The sequence below is a fragment of the Haliotis asinina genome, chromosome 9, assembly GCF_037392515.1.
Source record: "Haliotis asinina isolate JCU_RB_2024 chromosome 9, JCU_Hal_asi_v2, whole genome shotgun sequence".
In the NCBI taxonomy this organism is placed as follows: domain Eukaryota; kingdom Metazoa; phylum Mollusca; class Gastropoda; order Lepetellida; family Haliotidae; genus Haliotis; species Haliotis asinina.
This window is the reverse complement of record NC_090288.1, coordinates 562,646-588,917: the sequence shown is the minus strand read 5'-3', so window position 1 is coordinate 588,917 and position 26,272 is coordinate 562,646.

Below are 26,272 nucleotides of genomic sequence, written 5' to 3'. Positions count from 1 at the left end.
CAGCCACACCACAGTCCCAGACACAGAAGCCACACCATAGTCCCAGACACAGCAGCCACACCATAGTCCCAGACACAGCATCCACACCATTGACCCAGACACAGCACACCATTGTCCCAGACACAGCAGCCACACCATTGTCCCAGACACAGCAGCCACACCATTGTCCCAGACACAGCAGCCACACCATAGTCCCAGACACAGCAGCCACACCATAGTCCCAGACACAGCAGCCACACCATAGTCCCAGACACAGCAACCACACCATTGACCCAGACACAGCAGCCACACCATTGTCCCAGACACAGCAGCCACACCATAGTCCCAGACACAGCAACCACACCATTGTCCCAGACACAGCAGCCACACCACTGACCCAGACACAGCACACCATTGATCCAGACACAGCAGCCACACCATTGTCCCAGACACAGCAGCCACACCATAGTCCCAGACACATCAGCCACACCATAGTCCCAGACAGCAGCCACACCATAGTCCCAGACACAGCAACCACACCATTGACCCAGACACAGCAGCCACACCATTGACCCAGACACAGCAGCCACACCACTGACCCAGACACAGCACACCATTGACCCAGACACAGCAGCCACACCATTGTCCCAGACACAGCAGCCACACCACAGTCCCAGACACAGAAGCCACACCACAGTCCCAGACACAGCAGCCACACCATAGTCACAGACACAGCAACCACACCATTGTCCCAGACACAGCAACCACACCACAGTCCCAGACACAGCACCCACACCATAGTCCCAGACACAGCAACCACACCATTGACCCAGACACAGCAGCTACACCATTGTCCCAGACACAGCAGCCACACCATTGTCCCAGACACAGCAGCCACACCATAGTCCCAGACACAGCAACCACACCATTGTCCCAGACACAGCAGCCACACCATTGTCCCAGACACAGCAACCACACCATAGTCCCAGACACAGCAGCCACACCATTGTCCCAGACACAGCAGCCACACCATAGTCCCAGACACAGCAGCCACACCACAGTCCCAGACACAGCACCCACACCATAGTCCCAGACACAGCAGCCACACCATTGACCCAGACACAGCAGCCACACCACTGACCCAGACACAGCACACCATTGATCCAGACACAGCAGCCACACCATTGTCCCAGACACAGCAGCCACACCATAGTCCCAGACACATCAGCCACTCCATAGTCCCAGACAGCAGCCACACCATAGTCCCAGACACAGCAACCACACCATTGACCCAGACACAGCAGCCACACCATTGACCCAGACACAGCAGCCACACCACTGACCCAGACACAGCACACCATTGACCCAGACACAGCAGCCACACCATTGTCCCAGACACAGCAGCCACACCACAGTCCCAGACACAGAAGCCACACCACAGTCCCAGACACAGCAGCCACACCATAGTCCCAGACACAGCAGCCACACCATAGTCCCAGACACAGCAGCCACACCATAGTCCCAGACACAGCAGCCACACCATAGTCCCAGACACAGCAACCACACCATTGACCCAGACACAGCAGCCACACCATTGTCCCAGACACAGCAGCCACACCATTGTCCCAGACACAGCACCCACACCATAGTCCCAGACACAGCAGCCACACCATTGTCCCAGACACAGCAGCCGCACCATAGTCCCAGACACAGCAACTACACCATTGTCCCAGACACAGCAGCCACACCATTGTCCCAGACACAGCAACCACACCATTGTCCCAGACACAGCAACCACACCATTGACCCAGACACAGCAGCCACACCACAGTCCCAGACACAGCACCCACACCATAGTCCCAGACACAGCAACCACACCATTGACCCAGACACAGCAGCCACACCATTGTCCCAGACACAGCAGCCACACCATTGACCCAGACACAGCAGCCACACCACTGACCCAGACACAGCACACCATTGACCCAGACACAGCAGCCACACCATTTTCCCAGACACAGCAGCCACACCATAGTCCCAGACACATCAGCCACACCATAGTCCCAGACAGCAGCCACACCATAGTCCCAGACACAGCAACCACACCATTGACCCAGACACAGCAGCCACACCATTGACCCAGACACAGCAGCCACACCACTGACCCAGACACAGCAGCCACACCACAGTCCCAGACACAGAAGCCACACCATAGTCCCAGACACAGCAGCCACACCATTATCCCAGACACAGCAGCCACACCATTGTCCCAGACACAGCAGCCACACCACAGTCCCAGACACAGAAGCCACACCATAGTCCCAGACACAGCAGCCACACCATAGTCCCAGACACAGCAGCCACACCATAGTCCCAGACACAGCAGCCACACCATAGTCCCAGACACAGCAACCACACCATTGACCCAGACACAGCAGCCACACCATAGTCCCAGACACAGCAGCCACACCATAGTCCCAGACACAGCACCCACACCATAGTCCCAGACACAGCAGCCACACCATTGTCCCAGACACAGCAGCCGCACCATAGTCCCAGACACAGCAACTACACCATTGTCCCAGACACAGCAGCCACACCATTGTCCCAGACACAGCAGCCACACCATAGTCCCAGACACAGCAACCACACCATTGTCCCAGACACAGCAACCACACCATAGTCCCAGACACAGCAACCACACCATTGACCCAGACACAGCAGCCACACCATTGTCCCAGACACAGCAACTACACCATTGTCCCAGACACAGCAGCCACACCATTGTCCCAGACACAGCAACCACACCATTGTCCCAGACACAGCAACCACACCATTGACCCAGACACAGCAGCCACACCACAGTCCCAGACACAGCACCCACACCATAGTCCCAGACACAGCAACCACACCATTGACCCAGACACAGCAGCCACACCATTGTCCCAGACACAGCAGCCACACCATTGACCCAGACACAGCAGCCACACCATTGTCCCAGACACAGCACCCACACCATAGTCCCAGACACAGCAGCCACACCATTGTCCCAGACACAGCAGCCGCACCATAGTCCCAGACACAGCAACTACACCATTGTCCCAGACACAGCAGCCACACCATTGTCCCAGACACAGCAGCCACACCATAGTCCCAGACACAGCAACCACACCATTGTCCCAGACACAGCAACCACACCATAGTCCCAGACACAGCAACCACACCATTGACCCAGACACAGCAGCCACACCATTGTCCCAGACACAGCAGCCACACCATTGTCCCAGACACAGCAGCCACACCATTGACCCAGACACAGCAGCCACATCATTGACCCAGACACAGCACACCATTGTCCCAGACACAGCAGCCACACCATTGTCCCAGACACAGCAGCCACACCATTGTCCCAGACACAGCAGCCACACCATTGTCCCAGACACAGCAGCCACACCATAGTCCCAGACACAGCAGCCACACCATAGTCCCAGACACAGCAACCACACCATTGACCCAGACACAGCAGCCACACCATTGTCCCAGACACAGCAGCCACACCATAGTCCCAGACACAGCAACCACACCATTGTCCCAGACACAGCACCCACACCATTGACCCAGACACAGCACCCACACCACAGTCCCAGACATAGCAGCCACACCATTGTCCCAGACACAGCAGCCACACCATAGTCCCAGACACAGCAGCCACACCATTGTCCCAGACACAGCAATCACACCATAGTCCCAGACACATCAGCCACACCATAGTCCCAGACACAGCACCCACACCATAGTCCCAGACACAGCAGCCACACCATAGTCCCAGACACAGCAACCACACCATAGTCCCAGACACAGCAGCCACACCACTGTCCCAGACACAGCAGCCACACCATTGTCCCAGACACAGCAGCCACACCACAGTCCCAGACACAGCAGCCACACCACAGTCCCAGACACAGCACCCACACCACAGTCCCAGACACAGCAACCACACCATTGACCCAGACACAGCAGCTACACCATTGTCCCAGACACAGCAGCCACACCATTGTCCCAGACACAGCAGCCACACCATTGTCCCAGACACAGCAGCCACACCATTGACCCAGACACAGCACCCACACCATTGACCCAGACACAGCAACCACACCATTGACCCAGACACAGCAGCCACACCATTGTCCCAGACACAGCAGCCACACCATTGTCCCAGACACAGCAACCACACCATTGTCCCAGACACAGTACCCACACCATTGACCCAGACACAGCACCCACACCACAGTCCCAGACACAGCAGCCACACCATTGTCCCAGACACAGCAGCCACACCATAGTCCCAGACACAGCAGCCACACCATTGTCCCAGACACAGCAATCACACCATAGTCCCAGACACATCAGCCACACCATAGTCCCAGACACAGCACCCACACCATAGTCCCAGACACAGCAGCCACACCATAGTCCCAGACACAGCAACCACACCATAGTCCCAGACACAGCAGCCACACCATTGTCCCAGACACAGCAGCCACACCATTGTCCCAGACACAGCAGCCACACCACAGTCCCAGACACAGCAGCCACACCACAGTCCCAGACACAGCACCCACACCATAGTCCCAGACACAGCAACCACACCATTGACCCAGACACAGCAGCTACACCATTGTCCCAGACACAGCAGCCACACCATTGTCCCACACACAGCAGCCACACCATTGTCCCAGACACAGCACCCACACCATAGTCCCAGACACAGCACCCACACCATAGTCCCAGACACAGCAACCACACCACAGTCCCAGACACAGCACCCACACCATAGTCCCAGACACAGCAACCACACCATTGACCCAGACACAGCAGCTACACCATTGTCCCAGACACAGCAGCCACACCATTGTCCCAGACACAGCAGCCACACCATTGTCCCAGACACAGCAGCCACACCATAGTCCCAGACACAGCAACCACACCATTGTCCCACACACAGCAGCCACACCATTGTCCCAGACACAGCAACCACACCATAGTCCCAGACACAGCAGCCACACCATTGTCCCAGACACAGCAGCCACACCATAGTCCCAGACACAGCAGCCACACCACAGTCCCAGACACAGCACCCACACCATAGTCCCAGACACAGCAGCCACACCATTGACCCAGACACAGCAGCCACACCACTGACCCAGACACAGCACACCATTGACCCAGACACAGCAGCCACACCATTGTCCCAGACACAGCAGCCACACCATAGTCCCAGACACAGCAGCCACACCATTGTCCCAGACACAGCAGCCACACCATTGACCCAGACACAGCAGCCACACCATTGTCCCAGACACAGCAGCCACACCATAGTCCCAGACACAGCAGCCACACCATAGTCCCAGACACAGCAGCCACACCATTGTCCCAGACACAGCAGCCACACCATAGTCCCAGACACAGCAGCCACACCATAGTCCCAGACACAGCAACCACACCATTTACCCAGACACAGCAGCCACACCATAGTCCCAGACACAGCAGCCACACCATTGTCCCAGACACAGCACCCACACCATAGTCCCAGACACAGCAGCCACACCATTGTCCCAGACACAGCAGCCGCACCATAGTCCCAGACACAGCAACTACACCATTGTCCCAGACACAACAGCCACACCATTGTCCCAGACACAGCAGCCACACCATAGTCCCAGACACAGCAACCACACCATTGTCCCAGACACAGCAACCACACCATTGTCCCAGACACAGCAGCCACACCATTGTCCCAGACACAGCAATCACACCATAGTCCCAGACACATCAGCCACACCATAGTCCCAGACACAGCACCCACACCATATTCCCAGACACAGCAACCACACCATAGTCCCAGACACAGCAACCACACCATAGTCCCAGACACAGCAGCCACACCATTGTCCCAGACACAGCAGCCACACCATTGTCCCAGACACAGCAGCCACACCACAGTCCCAGACACAGCAGCCACACCACAGTCCCAGACACAGCACCCACACCATAGTCCCAGACACAGCAACCACACCATTGACCCAGACACAGCAACCACACCATTGACCCAGACACAGCAGCCACACCATTGTCCCACACACAGCAGCCACACCATTGTCCCAGACACAGCACCCACACCATAGTCCCAGACACAGCACCCACACCATAGTCCCAGACACAGCAACCACACCACAGTCCCAGACACAGCACCCACACCATAGTCCCAGACACAGCAACCACACCACTGACCCAGACACAGCAGCTACACCATTGTCCCAGACACAGCAGCCACACCATTGTCCCAGACACAGCAGCCACACCATTGTCCCAGACACAGCAGCCACACCATAGTCCCAGACACAGCAACCACACCATTGTCCCAGACACAGCAGCCACACCATTGTCCCAGACACAGCAACCACACCATAGTCCCAGACACAGCAGCCACACCATTGTCCCAGACACAGCAGCCACACCATAGTCCCAGACACAGCAGCCACACCACAGTCCCAGACACAGCACCCACACCATAGTCCCAGACACAGCAGCCACACCATTGACCCAGACACAGCAGCCACACCACTGACCCAGACACAGCACACCATTGACCCAGACACAGCAGCCACACCATTGTCCCAGACACAGCAGCCACACCATAGTCCCAGACACAGCAGCCACACCATTGTCCCAGACACAGCAGCCACACCATTGACCCAGACACAGCAGCCACACCATTGTCCCAGACACAGCAGCCACACCATAGTCCCAGACACAGCAGCCACACCATAGTCTCAGACACAGCAGCCACACCATTGTCCCAGACACAGCAGCCACACCATAGTCCCAGACACAGCAGCCACACCATAGTCCCAGACACAGCAACCACACCATTGACCCAGACACAGCAGCCACACCATAGTCCCAGACACAGCAGCCACACCATTGTCCCAGACACAGCACCCACACCATAGTCCCAGACACAGCAGCCACACCACTGTCCCAGACACAGCAACCGCACCATAGTCCCAGACACAGCAACTACACCATTGTCCCAGACACAGCAGCCACACCATTGTCCCAGACACAGCAGCCACACCATAGTCCCAGACACAGCAACCACACCATTGTCCCAGACACAGCAACCACACCATAGTCCCAGACACAGCAACCACACCATTGACCCAGACACAGCAGCCACACCATTGTCCCAGACACAGCAGCCACACCATTGTCCCAGACACAACAGCCACACCATTGACCCAGACACAGCAGCCACACCATTGACCCAGACACAGCACACCACTGTCCCAGACACAGCAGCCACACCATTGTCCCAGACACAGCAGCCACACCATTGTCCCAGACACAGCAGCCACACCATTGTCCCAGACACAGCAGCCACACCATAGTCCCAGACACAGCAGCCACACCATAGTCCCAGACACAGCAACGACACCATTGACCCAGACACAGCAGCCACACCATTGTCCCAGACACAGCAGCCACACCATAGTCCCAGACACAGCAACCACACCATTGTCCCAGACACAGCACCCACACCATTGACCCAGACACAGCACCCACACCACAGTCCCAGACAGAGCAGCCACACCATTGTCCCAGACACAGCAGCCACACCATAGTCCCAGACACAGCAGCCACACCATTGTCCCAGACACAGCAATCACACCATAGTCCCAGACACATCAGCCACACCATAGTCCCAGACACAGCACCCACACCATAGTCCCAGACACAGCAGCCACACCATAGTCCCAGACACAGCAACCACACCATAGTCCCAGACACAGCAGCCACACCATTGTCCCAGACACAGCAGCCACACCATTGTCCCAGACACAGCAGCCACACCACAGTCCCAGACACAGCAGCCACACCACAGTCCCAGACACAGCACCCACACCATAGTCCCAGACACAGCAACCACACCATTGACCCAGACACAGCAGCTACACCATTGTCCCAGACACAGCACCCACACCATTGTCCCAGACACAGCAGCCACACCATTGTCCCAGACACAGCAGCCACACCATTGACCCAGACACAGCACCCACACCATTGACCCAGAAACAGCAACCACACCATTGACCCAGACACAGCAGCCACACCATTGTCCCAGACACAGCAGCCACACCATAGTCCCAGACACAGCAACCACACCATTGTCCCAGACACAGTACCCACACCATTGACCCAGACACAGCACCCACACCACAGTCCCAGACACAGCAGCCACACCATTGTCCCAGACACAGCAGCCACACCATAGTCCCAGACACAGCAGCCACACCATTGTCCCAGACACAGCAATCACACCATAGTCCCAGACACATCAGCCACACCATAGTCCCAGACACAGCACCCACACCATAGTCCCAGACACAGCAGCCACACCATAGTCCCAGACACAGCAACCACACCATAGTCCCAGACACAGCAGCCACACCATTGTCCCAGACACAGCAGCCACACCAATGTCCCAGACACAGCAGCCACACCACAGTCCCAGACACAGCAGCCACACCACAGTCCCAGACACAGCAGCCACACCATAGTCCCAGACACAGCAACCACACCATTGACCCAGACACAGCAGCTACACCATTGTCCCAGACACAGCAGCCACACCATTGTCCCACACACAGCAGCCACACCATTGTCCCAGACACAGCACCCACACCATAGTCCCAGACACAGCACCCACACCATAGTCCCAGACACAGCAACCACACCACAGTCCCAGACACAGCACCCACACCATACTCCCAGACACAGCAACCACACCATTGACCCAGACACAGCAGCTACACCATTGTCCCAGACACAGCAGCCACACCATTGTCCCAGACACAGCAGCCACACCATTGTCCCAGACACAGCAGCCACACCATAGTCCCAGACACAGCAACCACACCATTGTCCCAGACACAGCAGCCACACCATTGTCCCAGACACAGCAACCACACCATAGTCCCAGACACAGCAGCCACACCATTGTCCCAGACACAGCAGCCACACCATAGTCCCAGACACAGCAGCCACACCACAGTCCCAGACACAGCACCCACACCATAGTCCCAGACACAGCAGCCACACCATTGACCCAGACACAGCAGCCACACCACTGACCCAGACACAGCACACCATTGACCCAGACACAGCAGCCACACCATTGTCCCAGACACAGCAGCCACACCATAGTCCCAGACACATCAGCCACACCATAGTCCCAGACAGCAGCCACATCATAGTCCCAGACACAGCAACCACACCATTGACCCACACACAGCAGCCACACCATTGACCCAGACACAGCAGCCACACCACTGACCCAGACACAGCACACCATTGACCCAGACACAGCAGCCACACCATTGTCCCAGACACAGCAGCCACACCACAGTCCCAGACACAGAAGCCACACCACAGTCCCAGACACAGGAGCCACACCATAGTCCCAGACACAGCAGCCACACCATAGTCCCAGACACATCAGCCACACCATAGTCCCAGACACAGCAGCCACACCATTGTCCCAGACACAGCACCCACACCATAGTCCCAGACACAGCAGCCACACCATAGTCCCAGACACAGCAGCCACACCATTGTCCCAGACACAGCAGCCGCACCATAGTCCCAGACACAGCAACTACACCATTGTCCCAGACACAGCACCCACACCATAGTCCCAGACACAGCAGCCACACCATTGTCCCAGACACAGCAGCCGCACCATAGTCCCAGACACAGCAACTACACCATTGTCCCAGACACAGCAGCCACACCATTGTCCCAGACACAGCAACCACACCATTGTCCCAGACACAGCAACCACACCAATGACCCAGACACAGCAGCCACACCACAGTCCCAGACACAGCACCCACACCATAGTCCCAGACACAGCAACCACACCATTGACCCAGACACAGCAGCCACACCATTGTCCCAGACACAGCACCCACACCATTGACCCAGACACAGCAGCCACACCATTGTCCCAGACACAGCAGCCACACCATTGACCCAGACACAGCAGCCACACCATTGTCCCAGACACAGCAGCCACACCATAGTCCCAGACACATCAGCCACACCATAGTCCCAGACACAGCAACCACACCATTGACCCAGACACAGCAGCCACACCATTGACCCAGACACAGCAGCCACACCACTGACCCAGACACAGCACATCATTGACCCAGACACAGCAGCCACACCATTGTCCCAGACACAGCAGCCACACCATAGTCCCAGACACAGCAGCCACACCATTGTCCCAGACACAGCAGCCACACCATTGACCCAGACACAGCAGCCACACCATTGTCCCAGACACAGCAGCCACACCATAGTCCCAGACACAGCAGCCACACCATAGTCTCAGACACAGCAGCCACACCATTGTCCCAGACACAGCAGCCACACCATAGTCCCAGACACAGCAGCCACACCATAGTCCCAGACACAGCAACCACACCATTGACCCAGACACAGCAGCCACACCATAGTCCCAGACACAGCAGCCACACCATTGTCCCAGACACAGCACCCACACCATAGTCCCAGACACAGCAGCCACACCATTGTCCCAGACACAGCAACCGCACCATAGTCCCAGACACAGCAACTACACCATTGTCCCAGACACAGCAGCCACACCATTGTCCCAGACACAGCAGCCACACCATTGTCCCAGACACAGCAGCCACACCATAGTCCCAGACACAGCAACCACACCATTGTCCCAGACACAGCAGCCACACCATTGTCCCAGACACAGCAACCACACCATAGTCCCAGACACAGCAGCCACACCATTGTCCCAGACACAGCAGCCACACCATAGTCCCAGACACAGCAGCCACACCACAGTCCCAGACACAGCACCCACACCATAGTCCCAGACACAGCAGCCACACCATTGACCCAGACACAGCAGCCACACCACTGACCCAGACACAGCACACCATTGACCCAGACACAGCAGCCACACCATTGTCCCAGACACAGCAGCCACACCATAGTCCCAGACACAGCAGCCACACCATTGTCCCAGACACAGCAGCCACACCATTGACCCAGACACAGCAGCCACACCATTGTCCCAGACACAGCAGCCACACCATAGTCCCAGACACAGCAGCCACACCATAGTCTCAGACACAGCAGCCACACCATTGTCCCAGACACAGCAGCCACACCATAGTCCCAGACACAGCAGCCACACCATAGTCCCAGACACAGCAACCACACCATTGACCCAGACACAGCAGCCACACCATAGTCCCAGACACAGCAGCCACACCATTGTCCCAGACACAGCACCCACACCATAGTCCCAGACACATCAGCCACACCATAGTCCCAGACACAGCAACCGCACCATAGTCCCAGACACAGCAGCCACACCATTGTCCCAGACACAGCAGCCACACCATAGTCCCAGACACAGCAACCACACCATTGTCCCAGACACAGCACCCACACCATTGACCCAGACACAGCACCCACACCACAGTCCCAGACATAGCAGCCACACCATTGTCCCAGACACAGCAGCCACACCATAGTCCCAGACACAGCAGCCACACCATTGTCCCAGACACAGCAGCCGCACCATAGTCCCAGACACAGCAGCCACACCATTGTCCCAGACACAGCAGCCGCACCATAGTCCCAGACACAGCAACTACACCATTGTCCCAGACACAGCAGCCACACCATTGTCCCAGACACAGCAACCACACCATTGTCCCAGACACAGCAACCACACCAATGACCCAGACACAGCAGCCACACCATAGTCCCAGACACAGCAACTACACCATTGTCCCAGACACAGCACCCACACCATTGACCCAGACACAGCAGCCACACCATTGTCCCAGACACAGCAGCCACACCATTGACCCAGACACAGCAGCCACACCATTGTCCCAGACACAGCAGCCACACCATAGTCCCAGACACATCAGCCACACCATAGTCCCAGACAGCAGCCACACCATAGTCCCAGACACAGCAACCACACCATTGACCCAGACACAGCAGCCACACCATTGACCCAGACACAGCAGCCACACCACTGACCCAGACACAGCACATCATTGACCCAGACACAGCAGCCACACCATTGTCCCAGACACAGCAGCCACACCATTGTCCCAGACACAGCAGCCACACCACAGTCCCAGACACAGAAGCCACACCATAGTCCCAGACACAGCAGCCACACCATAGTCCCAGACACAGCAGCCACACCATAGTCCCAGACACAGCAGCCACACCATAGTCCCAGACACAGCAACCACACCATTGACCCAGACACAGCAGCCACACCATAGTCCCAGACACAGCAGCCACACCATTGTCCCAGACACAGCACCCACACCATAGTCCCAGACACAGCAGCCACACCATTGTCCCAGACACAGCAGCCGCACCACAGTCCCAGACATAGCAGCCACACCATTGTCCCAGACACAGCAGCCACACCATTGTCCCAGACACAGCAGCCACACCATAGTCACAGACACAGCAGCCACACCATAGTCCCAGACACAGCAACCACACCATTGACCCAGACACAGCAGCCACACCATTGTCCCAGACACAGCAGCCACACCATTGTCCCAGACACAGCAGCCACACCATTGTCCCAGACACAGCAGCCACACCATAGTCACAGACACAGCAGCCACACCATAGTCCCAGACACAGCAACCACACCATTGACCCAGACACAGCAGCTACACCATTGTCCCAGACACAGCACCCACACCATTGTCCCAGACACAGCAGCCACACCATTGTCCCAGACACAGCACCCACACCATAGTCCCAGACACAGCACCCACACCATAGTCCCAGACACAGCAACCACACCACAGTCCCAGACACAGCACCCACACCATAGTCCCAGACACAGCAACCACACCATTAACCCAGACACAGCAGCTACACCATTGTCCCAGACACAGCAGCCACACCATTGTCCCAGACACAGCACCCACACCATTGTCCCAGACACAGCAGCCACACCATTGTCCCAGACACAGCAACCACACCATTGTCCCAGACACAGCAGCCACACCATTGTCCCAGACACAGCAGCCACACCATAGTCCCAGACACAGCAGCCATACCATTGTCCCAGACACAGCAGCCACACCATAGTCCCAGACACAGCAGCCACACCACAGTCCCAGACACAGCAACCACACCATAGTCCCAGACACAGCAACCACACCATTGTCCCAGACACAGCACCCACACCATTGTCGAAGACACAGCAACCACACCATTGTCCCAGACACAGCAGCCACACCATTGTCCCAGACACAGCAGCCACACCATTGTCCCAGACACAGCAGCCACACCACAGTCCCAGACACAGCACCCACACCATAGTCCCAGACACAGCAACCACACCATTGACCCAGACACAGCAGCCACACCATTGTCCCAGACACAGCAGCCACACCATTGTCCCAGACACAGCAGCCACACCATTGTCCCAGACACAGCAGCCACACCATTGACCCAGACACAGCAGCCACACCATTGACCCAGACACAGCACACCATTGTCCCAGACACAGCAGCCACACCATTGTCCCAGACACAGCAGCCACACCATTGTCCCAGACACAGCAGCCACACCATTGTCCCAGACACAGCAGCCACACCATAGTCACAGACACAGCAGCCACACCATAGTCCCAGACACAGCAGCCACACCATTGACCCAGACACAGCAGCCACACCATTGTCCCAGACACAGCAGCCACACCATAGTCCCAGACACAGCAACCACACCATTGTCCCAGACACAGCACCAACACCATTGACCCAGACACAGCACCCACACCACAGTCCCAGACATAGCAGCCACACCATTGTCCCAGACACAGCAGCCACACCATAGTCCCAGACACAGCAGCCACACCATTGTCCCAGACACAGCAGCCGCACCATAGTCCCAGACACAGCAGCCACACCATTGTCCCAGACACAGCAGCCGCACCATAGTCCCAGACACAGCAACTACACCATTGTCCCAGACACAGCAGCCACACCATTGTCCCAGACACAGCAACCACACCATTGTCCCAGACACAGCAACCACACCAATGACCCAGACACAGCAGCCACACCACAGTCCCAGACACAGCACCCACACCATAGTCCCAGACACAGCAACCACACCATTGACCCAGACACAGCAGCCACACCATTGTCCCAGACACAGCACCCACACCATTGTCCCAGACACAGCAGCCACACCATTGTCCCAGACACAGCAGCCACACCATTGACCCAGACACAGCAGCCACACCACTGACCCAGACACAGCACACCATTGACCCAGACACAGCAGCCACACCATTGTCCCAGACACAGCAGCCACACCATAGTCCCAGACACATCAGCCACACCATAGTCCCAGACAGCAGCCACACCATAGTCCCAGACACAGCAACCACACCATTGACCCAGACACAGCAGCCACACCATTGACCCAGACACAGCAGCGACACCACTGACCCAGACACAGCACATCATTGACCCAGACACAGCAGCCACACCATTGTCCCAGACACAGCAGCCACACCATTGTCCCAGACACAGCAGCCACACCACAGTCCCAGACACAGAAGCCACACCATAGTCCCAGACACAGCAGCCACACCATAGTCCCAGACACAGCAGCCACACCATAGTCCCAGACACAGCAGCCACACCATAGTCCCAGACACAGCAACCACACCATTGACCCAGACACAGCAGCCACACCATAGTCCCAGACACAGCAGCCACACCATTGTCCCAGACACAGCACCCACACCATAGTCCCAGACACAGCAGCCACACCATTGTCCCAGACACAGCAGCCGCACCACAGTCCCAGACATAGCAGCCACACCATTGTCCCAGACACAGCAGCCACACCATTGTCCCAGACACAGCAGCCACACCATAGTCACAGACACAGCAGCCACACCATAGTCCCAGACACAGCAACCACACCATTGACCCAGACACAGAAGCCACACCATTGTCCCAGACACAGCAGCCACACCATTGTCCCAGACACAGCAGCCACACCATTGTCCCAGACACAGCAGCCACACCATAGTCACAGACACAGCAGCCACACCATAGTCCCAGACACAGCAACCACACCATTGACCCAGACACAGCAGCTACACCATTGTCCCAGACACAGCACCCACACCATTGTCCCAGACACAGCAGCCACACCATTGTCCCAGACACAGCACCCACACCATAGTCCCAGACACAGCACCCACACCATAGTCCCAGACACAGCAACCACACCACAGTCCCAGACACAGCACCCACACCATAGTCCCAGACACAGCAACCACACCATTAACCCAGACACAGCAGCTACACCATTGTCCCAGACACAGCAGCCACACCATTGTCCCAGACACAGCAGCCACACCATTGTCCCAGACACAGCAGCCACACCATTGTCCCAGACACAGCAACCACACCATTGTCCCAGACACAGCAGCCACACCATTGTCCCAGACACAGCAGCCACACCATAGTCCCAGACACAGCAGCCATACCATTGTCCCAGACACAGCAGCCACACCATAGTCCCAGACACAGCAGCCACACCACAGTCCCAGACACAGCAACCACACCATAGTCCCAGACACAGCAACCACACCATTGTCCCAGACACAGCACCCACACCATTGTCGAAGACACAGCAACCACACCATTGTCCCAGACACAGCAGCCACACCATTGTCCCAGACACAGCAGCCACACCATTGTCCCAGACACAGCAGCCACACCACAGTCCCAGACACAGCACCCACACCATAGTCCCAGACACAGCAACCACACCATTGACCCAGACACAGCAGCCACACCATTGTCCCAGACACAGCAGCCACACCATTGTCCCAGACACAGCAGCCACACCATTGTCCCAGACACAGCAGCCACCCCATTGACCCAGACACAGCAGCCACACCATTGACCCAGACACAGCACACCATTGTCCCAGACACAGCAGCCACACCATTGTCCCAGACACAGCAGCCACACCATTGTCCCAGACACAGCAGCCACACCATTGTCCCAGACACAGCAGCCACACCATAGTCACAGACACAGCAGCCACACCATAGTCCCAGACACAGCAACCACACCATTGACCCAGACACAGCAGCCACACCATTGTCCCAGACACAGCAGCCACACCATAGTCCCAGACACAGCAACCACACCATTGTCCCAGACACAGCACCCACACCATTGACCCAGACACAGCACCCACACCACAGTCCCAGACATAGCAGCCACACCATTGTCCCAGACACAGCAGCCACACCATAGTCCCAGACACAGCAGCCACACCATTGTCCCAGACACAGCACTCACACCATAGTCCCAGACACATCAGCCACACCATAGTCCCAGACACAGCACACACACCATAGTCCCAGACACAGCAGCCACACCATAGTCCCAGACACAGCAACCACACCATAGTCCCAGACACAGCAGCCACACCATTGTCCCAGACACAGCAGCCACACCATTGTCCCAGACACAGCAGCCACACCACAGTCCCAGACACAGCAGCCACACCACAGTCCCAGACACAGCACCCACACCATAGTCCCAGACACAGCAACCACACCATTGACCCAGACACAGCAGCTACACCATTGTCCCAGACACAGCACCCACACCATTGTCCCAGACACAGCAGCCACACCATTGTCCCAGACACAGCAGCCACACCATTGACCCAGACACAGCACCCACACCATTGACCCAGACACAGCAACCACACCATTGACCCAGACACAGCAGCCACACCATTGTCCCAGACACAGCAGCCACACCATAGTCCCAGACACAGCAGCCACACCATTGTCCCAGACACAGCAACCACACCATTGACCCAGACACAGCACCCTCACCACAGTCCCAGACACAGCAGCCACACCATTGTCCCAGACACAGCAGCCACACCATAGTCCCAGACACAGCAGCCACACCATTGTCCCAGACACAGCAATCACACCATAGTCCCAGACACATCAGCCACACCATAGTCCCAGACACAGCAGCCACACCATAGTCCCAGACACAGCAGCCACACCATAGTCCCAGACACAGCAGCCACACCATAGTCCCAGACACATCAGCCACACCAAAGTCCCAGACACAGCAGCCACACCATAGTCCCAGACACAGCAGCCACACCATTGACCCAGACACAGCAACCACACCATAGTCCCAGACACAGCAGCCACACCACTGTCCCAGACACAGCAGCCACACCACAGTCCCAGACACAGCAGCCACACCACAGTCCCAGACACAGCAGCCACACCACTGTCCCAGACACAGCATTCACACCATTGTCCCAGACACAGCAGCCACACCATTGTCCCAGACACAGCACCCACACCATAGTCCCAGACACAGCACCCACACCATAGTCCGAGATACAGCAACCACACCATTGTCCCAGACACAGCAGCCACACCATTCTCCCAGACACAGCAACCACACCATAGTCCCAGACACAGCAGCCACACCATTGTCCCAGACACAGCAGCCACACCATTGTCCCAGACACAGCAGCCACACCACAGTCCCAGACACAGCACCCACACCACAGTCCCAGACACAGCAACCACACCATTGACCCAGACACAGCAGCCACACCATTGACCCAGACACAGCAGCCACACCATTGTCCCAGACACAGCAGCCACACCATTGTCCCAGACACAGCAGCCACACCATTGTCCCAGACACAGCAGCCACACCAATGACCCAGACACAACAGCCACACCATTGTCCCAGACACAGCACCCACACCATTGTCCCAGACACAGCAGCCACACCATTGACCCAGACACAGCAGCCACACCATTGACCCAGACACAGCACACCATTGACCCAGACACAGCAGCCACACCATTGTCCCAGACACAGCAGCCACACCATAGTCCCAGACACAGCAGCCACACCATTGTCCCAGACACAGCAACCACACCATTGTCCCAGACACAGCAGCCACACCATAGTCCCAGACACAGCAGCCACACCATAGTCCCAGACACAGCAACCACACCATTGACCCAGACACAGCACCCACACCATTGACCCAGACACAGCACCCACACCACAGTCCCAGACACAGCAGCCACACCATAGTCCCAGACACAGCAGCCACACCATAGTCCCAGACACAGCAGCCACACCATAGTCCCAGACACAGCAATCACACCATAGTCCCAGACACATCAGCCACACCATAGTCCCAGACACAGCAGCCACACCATAGTCCCAGACACAGCAGCCACACCATTGACCCAGACACAGCAACCACACCATAGTCCCAGACACAGCAGCCACACCACTGTCCCAGACACAGCAGCCACACCACAGTCCCAGACACAGCACCCACACCATAGTCCCAGACACAGCAGCCACACCATTGTCCCAGACACAGCAGCCACACCACAGTCCCAGACACAGCAGCCACACCACAGTCCCAGACACAGCACCCACACCATAGTCCCAGACACAGCAACCACACCATTGACCCAGACACAGCAGCTACACCATTGTCCCAGACACAGCAGCCACACCATTGTCCCACACACAGCAGCCACACCATAGTCCCAGACACAGCAACCACACCATTGTCCCAGACACAGCACCCACACCATTGACCCAGACACAGCACCCACACCACAGTCCCAGACAGAGCAGCCACACCATTGTCCCAGACACAGCAGCCACACCATAGTCCCAGACACAGCAGCCACACCATTGTCCCAGACACAGCAATCACACCATAGTCCCAGACACATCAGCCACACCAAAGTCCCAGACACAGCAGCCACACCATAGTCCCAGACACAGCAGCCACACCATTGACCCAGACACAGCAACCACACCATAGTCCCAGACACAGCAGCCACACCACTGTCCCAGACACAGCAGCCACACCACAGTCCCAGACACAGCAGCCACACCACAGTCCCAGACACAGCATTCACACCATTGTCCCAGACACAGCAGCCACACCATTGTCCCAGACACAGCAGCCACACCAGTGTCCCAGACACAGCACCCACACCATAGTCCCAGACACAGCACCCACACCATAGTCCGAGACACAGCAACCACACCATTGTCCCAGACACAGCAGCCACACCATTCTCCCAGACACAGGAACCACACCATAGTCCCAGACACAGCAGCCACACCATTGTCCCAGACACAGCAGCCACACCATTGTCCCAGACACAGCAGCCACACCATAGTCCCAGACACAGCAGCCACACCACAGTCCCAGACACAGCACCCACACCACAGTCCCAGACACAGCAACCACACCATTGACCCAGACACAGCAGCCACACCATTGACCCAGACACAGCAGCCACACCATTGTCCCAGACACAGCAGCCACACCATTGTCCCAGACACAGCAGCCACACCATTGTCCCAGACACAGCAGCCACACCATTGACCCAGACACAACAGCCACACCATTGTCCCAGACACAGCACCCACACCATTGTCCCAGACACAGCAGCCACACCATAGTCCCAGACACAGCAGCCACACCATTGACCCAGACACAGCACACCATTGACCCAGACACAGCAGCCACACCATTGTCCCAGACACAGCAGCCACACCATAGTCCCAGACACAGCAGCCACACCATTGTCCCAGACACAGCAACCACACCATTGTCCCAGACACAGCAGCCACACCATAGTCCCAGACACAGCAGCCACACCATAGTCCCAGACACAGCAACCACACCATTGACCCAGACACAGCACCCACACCATTGACCCAGACACAGCACCCACACCACAGTCCCAGACACAGCAGCCACACCATAGTCCCAGACACAGCAGCCACACCATAGTCCCAGACACAGCAGCCACACCATAGTCCCAGACACAGCAGCCACACCATAGTCCCAGACACAGCAATCACACCATAGTCCCAGACACATCAGCCACACCATAGTCCCAGACACAGCAGCCACACCATAGTCCCAGACACAGCAGCCACACCATTGACCCAGACACAGCAACCACACCATAGTCCCAGACACAGCAGCCACACCACTGTCCCAGACACAGCAGCCACACCACAGTCCCAGACACAGCACCCACACCATAGTCCCAGACACAGCAGCCACACCATTGTCCCAGACACAGCAGCCACACCACAGTCCCAGACACAGCAGCCACACCACAGTCCCAGACACAGCACCCACACCATAGTCCCAGACACAGCAACCACACCATTGACCCAGACACAGCAGCTACACCATTGTCCCAGACACAGCAGCCACACCATTGTCCCACACACAGCAGCCACACCATAGTCCCAGACACAGCAACCACACCATTGTCCCAGACACAGCACCCACACCATTGACCCAGACACAGCACCCACACCACAGTCCCAGACAGAGCAGCCACACCATTGTCCCAGACACAGCAGCCACACCATAGTCCCAGACACAGCAGCCACACCATTGTCCCAGACACAGCAATCACACCATAGTCCCAGACACATCAGCCACACCAAAGTCCCAGACACAGCAGCCACACCATAGTCCCAGACACAGCAGCCACACCATTGACCCAGACACAGCAACCACACCATAGTCCCAGACACAGCAGCCACACCACTGTCCCAGACACAGCAGCCACACCACAGTCCCAGACACAGCAGCCACACCACAGTCCCAGACACAGCATTCACACCATTGTCCCAGACACAGCAGCCACACCATTGTCCCAGACACAGCAGCCACACCAGTGTCCCAGACACAGCACCCACACCATAGTCCCAGACACAGCACCCACACCATAGTCCGAGACACAGCAACCACACCATTGTCCCAGACACAGCAGCCACACCATTCTCCCAGACACAGGAACCACACCATAGTCCCAGACACAGCAGCCACACCATTGTCCCAGACACAGCAGCCACACCATTGTCCCAGACACAGCAGCCACACCATAGTCCCAGACACAGCAGCCACACCACAGTCCCAGACACAGCACCCACACCACAGTCCCAGACACAGCAACCACACCATTGACCCAGACACAGCAGCCACACCATTGACCCAGACACAGCAGCCACACCATTGTCCCAGACACAGCAGCCACACCATTGTCCCAGACACAGCAGCCACACCATTGTCCCAGACACAGCAGCCACACCATTGACCCAGACACAACAGCCACACCATTGTCCCAGACACAGCACCCACACCATTGTCCCAGACACAGCAGCCACACCATAGTCCCAGACACAGCAGCCACACCATTGACCCAGACACAGCACACCATTGACCCAGACACAGCAGCCACACCATTGTCCCAGACACAGCAGCCACACCATAGTCCCAGACACAGCAGCCACACCATTGTCCCAGACACAGCAACCACACCATTGTCCCAGACACAGCAGCCACACCATAGTCCCAGACACAGCAGCCACACCATAGTCCCAGACACAGCAACCACACCATTGACCCAGACACAGCACCCACACCATTGACCCAGACACAGCACCCACACCACAGTCCCAGACACAGCAGCCACACCATAGTCCCAGACACAGCAGCCACACCATAGTCCCAGACACAGCAGCCACACCATAGTCCCAGACACAGCAATCACACCATAGTCCCAGACACATCAGCCACACCATAGTCCCAGACACAGCAGCCACACCATAGTCCCAGACACAGCAGCCACACCATTGACCCAGACACAGCAACCACACCATAGTCCCAGACACAGCAGCCACACCACTGTCCCAGACACAGCAGCCACACCACAGTCCCAGACACAGCAGCCACACCACAGTCCCAGACACAGCAGCCACACCACAGTCCCAGACACAGCATTCACACCATTGTCCCAGACACAGCAGCCACACCATTGTCCCAGACACAGCAGCCACACCAGTGTCCCAGACACAGCACCCACACCATAGTCCCAGACACAGCACCCACACCATAGTCCCAGACACAGCAACCACACCATTGTCCCAGACACAGCAGCCACACCATTCTCCCAGACACAGCAACCACACCATAGTCCCAGACACAGCAGCCACACCATTGTCCCAGACACAGCAGCCACACCATTGTCCCAGACACAGCAGCCACACCATAGTCCCAGACACAGCAGCCACACCACAGTCCCAGACACAGCACCCACACCACAGTCCCAGACACAGCAACCACACCATTGACCCAGACACAGCAGCCACACCATTGACCCAGACACAGCAGCCACACCATTGTCCCAGACACAGCAGCCACACCATTGTCCCAGACACAGCAGCCACACCATTGTCCCAGACACAGCAGCCACACCATTGACCCAGACACAACAGCCACACCATTGTCCCAGACACAGCACCCACACCATTGTCCCAGACACAGCAGCCACACCATAGTCCCAGACACAGCAGCCACACCATTGACCCAGACACAGCACACCATTGACCCAGACACAGCAGCCACACCATTGTCCCAGACACAGCAGCCACACCATAGTCCCAGACACAGCAGCCACACCATTGTCCCAGACACAGCAACCACACCATTGTCCCAGACACAGCAGCCACACCATAGTCCCAGACACAGCAGCCACACCATAGTCCCAGACACAGCAACCACACCATTGACCCAGACACAGCACCCACACCATTGACCCAGACACAGCACCCACACCACAGTCCCAGACACAGCAGCCACACCATAGTCCCAGACACAGCAGCCACACCATAGTCCCAGACACAGCAGCCACACCATAGTCCCAGACACAGCAATCACACCATAGTCCCAGACACATCAGCCACACCATAGTCCCAGACACAGCAGCCACACCATAGTCCCAGACACAGCAACCACACCATTGACCCAGACACAGCAACCACACCATAGTCCCAGACACAGCAGCCACACCACTGTCCCAGACACAGCAGGCACACCACAGTCCCAGACACAGCAGCCACACCACAGTCCCAGACACAGCAGCCACACCACTGACCCAGACACAGCACACCATTGACCCAGACACAGCAGCCACACCATTGTCCCAGACACAGCAGCCATACCATTGTCCCAGACACAGCACCCACACCATAGTCCCAGACACATCAGCCACACCATAGTCCCAGACACAGCAGCCACACCATAGTCCCAGACACAGCAGCCACACCATTGACCCAGACACAGCAACCACACCATAGTCCCAGACACAGCAGCCACACCACTGTCCCAGACACAGCAGCCACACCACAGTCCCAGACACAGCACCCACACCATAGTCCCAGACACAGCAGCCACACCATTGTCCCAGACACAGCAGCCACACCACAGTCCCAGACACAGCAGCCACACCACAGTCCCAGACACAGCACCCACACCATAGTCCCAGACACAGCAACCACACCATTGACCCAGACACAGCAGCTACACCATTGTCCCAGACACAGCAGCCACACCATTGTCCCACACACAGCAGCCACACCATAGTCCCAGACACAGCAACCACACCATTGTCCCAGACACAGCACCCACACCATTGACCCAGACACAGCACCCACACCACAGTCCCAGACAGAGCAGCCACACCATTGTCCCAGACACAGCAGCCACACCATAGTCCCAGACACAGCAGCCACACCATTGTCCCAGACACAGCAATCACACCATAGTCCCAGACACATCAGCCACACCAAAGTCCCAGACACAGCAGCCACACCATAGTCCCAGACACAGCAGCCACACCATTGACCCAGACACAGCAACCACACCATAGTCCCAGACACAGCAGCCACACCACTGTCCCAGACACAGCAGCCACACCACAGTCCCAGACACAGCAGCCACACCACAGTCCCAGACACAGCATTCACACCATTGTCCCAGACACAGCAGCCACACCATTGTCCCAGACACAGCAGCCACACCAGTGTCCCAGACACAGCACCCACACCATAGTCCCAGACACAGCACCCACACCATAGTCCGAGACACAGCAACCACACCATTGTCCCAGACACAGCAGCCACACCATTCTCCCAGACACAGGAACCACACCATAGTCCCAGACACAGCAGCCACACCATTGTCCCAGACACAGCAGCCACACCATTGTCCCAGACACAGCAGCCACACCATAGTCCCAGACACAGCAGCCACACCACAGTCCCAGACACAGCACCCACACCACAGTCCCAGACACAGCAACCACACCATTGACCCAGACACAGCAGCCACACCATTGACCCAGACACAGCAGCCACACCATTGTCCCAGACACAGCAGCCACACCATTGTCCCAGACACAGCAGCCACACCATTGTCCCAGACACAGCAGCCACACCATTGACCCAGACACAACAGCCACACCATTGTCCCAGACACAGCACCCACACCATTGTCCCAGACACAGCAGCCACACCATAGTCCCAGACACAGCAGCCACACCATTGACCCAGACACAGCACACCATTGACCCAGACACAGCAGCCACACCATTGTCCCAGACACAGCAGCCACACCATAGTCCCAGACACAGCAGCCACACCATTGTCCCAGACACAGCAACCACACCATTGTCCCAGACACAGCAGCCACACCATAGTCCCAGACACAGCAGCCACACCATAGTCCCAGACACAGCAACCACACCATTGACCCAGACACAGCACCCACACCATTGACCCAGACACAGCACCCACACCACAGTCCCAGACACAGCAGCCACACCATAGTCCCAGACACAGCAGCCACACCATAGTCCCAGACACAGCAGCCACACCATAGTCCCAGACACAGCAATCACACCATAGTCCCAGACACATCAGCCACACCATAGTCCCAGACACAGCAGCCACACCATAGTCCCAGACACAGCAGCCACACCATTGACCCAGACACAGCAACCACACCATAGTCCCAGACACAGCAGCCACACCACTGTCCCAGACACAGCAGCCACACCACAGTCCCAGACACAGCAGCCACACCACAGTCCCAGACACAGCAGCCACACCACAGTCCCAGACACAGCATTCACACCATTGTCCCAGACACAGCAGCCACACCATTGTCCCAGACACAGCAGCCACACCAGTGTCCCAGACACAGCACCCACACCATAGTCCCAGACACAGCACCCACACCATAGTCCCAGACACAGCAACCACACCATTGTCCCAGACACAGCAGCCACACCATTCTCCCAGACACAGCAACCACACCATAGTCCCAGACACAGCAGCCACACCATTGTCCCAGACACAGCAGCCACACCATTGTCCCAGACACAGCAGCCACACCATAGTCCCAGACACAGCAGCCACACCACAGTCCCAGACACAGCACCCACACCACAGTCCCAGACACAGCAACCACACCATTGACCCAGACACAGCAGCCACACCATTGACCCAGACACAGCAGCCACACCATTGTCCCAGACACAGCAGCCACACCATTGTCCCAGACACAGCAGCCACACCATTGTCCCAGACACAGCAGCCACACCATTGACCCAGACACAACAGCCACACCATTGTCCCAGACACAGCACCCACACCATTGTCCCAGACACAGCAGCCACACCATAGTCCCAGACACAGCAGCCACACCATTGACCCAGACACAGCACACCATTGACCCAGACACAGCAGCCACACCATTGTCCCAGACACAGCAGCCACACCATAGTCCCAGACACAGCAGCCACACCATTGTCCCAGACACAGCAACCACACCATTGTCCCAGACACAGCAGCCACACCATAGTCCCAGACACAGCAGCCACACCATAGTCCCAGACACAGCAACCACACCATTGACCCAGACACAGCACCCACACCATTGACCCAGACACAGCACCCACACCACAGTCCCAGACACAGCAGCCACACCATAGTCCCAGACACAGCAGCCACACCATAGTCCCAGACACAGCAGCCACACCATAGTCCCAGACACAGCAATCACACCATAGTCCCAGACACATCAGCCACACCATAGTCCCAGACACAGCAGCCACACCATAGTCCCAGACACAGCAACCACACCATTGACCCAGACACAGCAACCACACCATAGTCCCAGACAC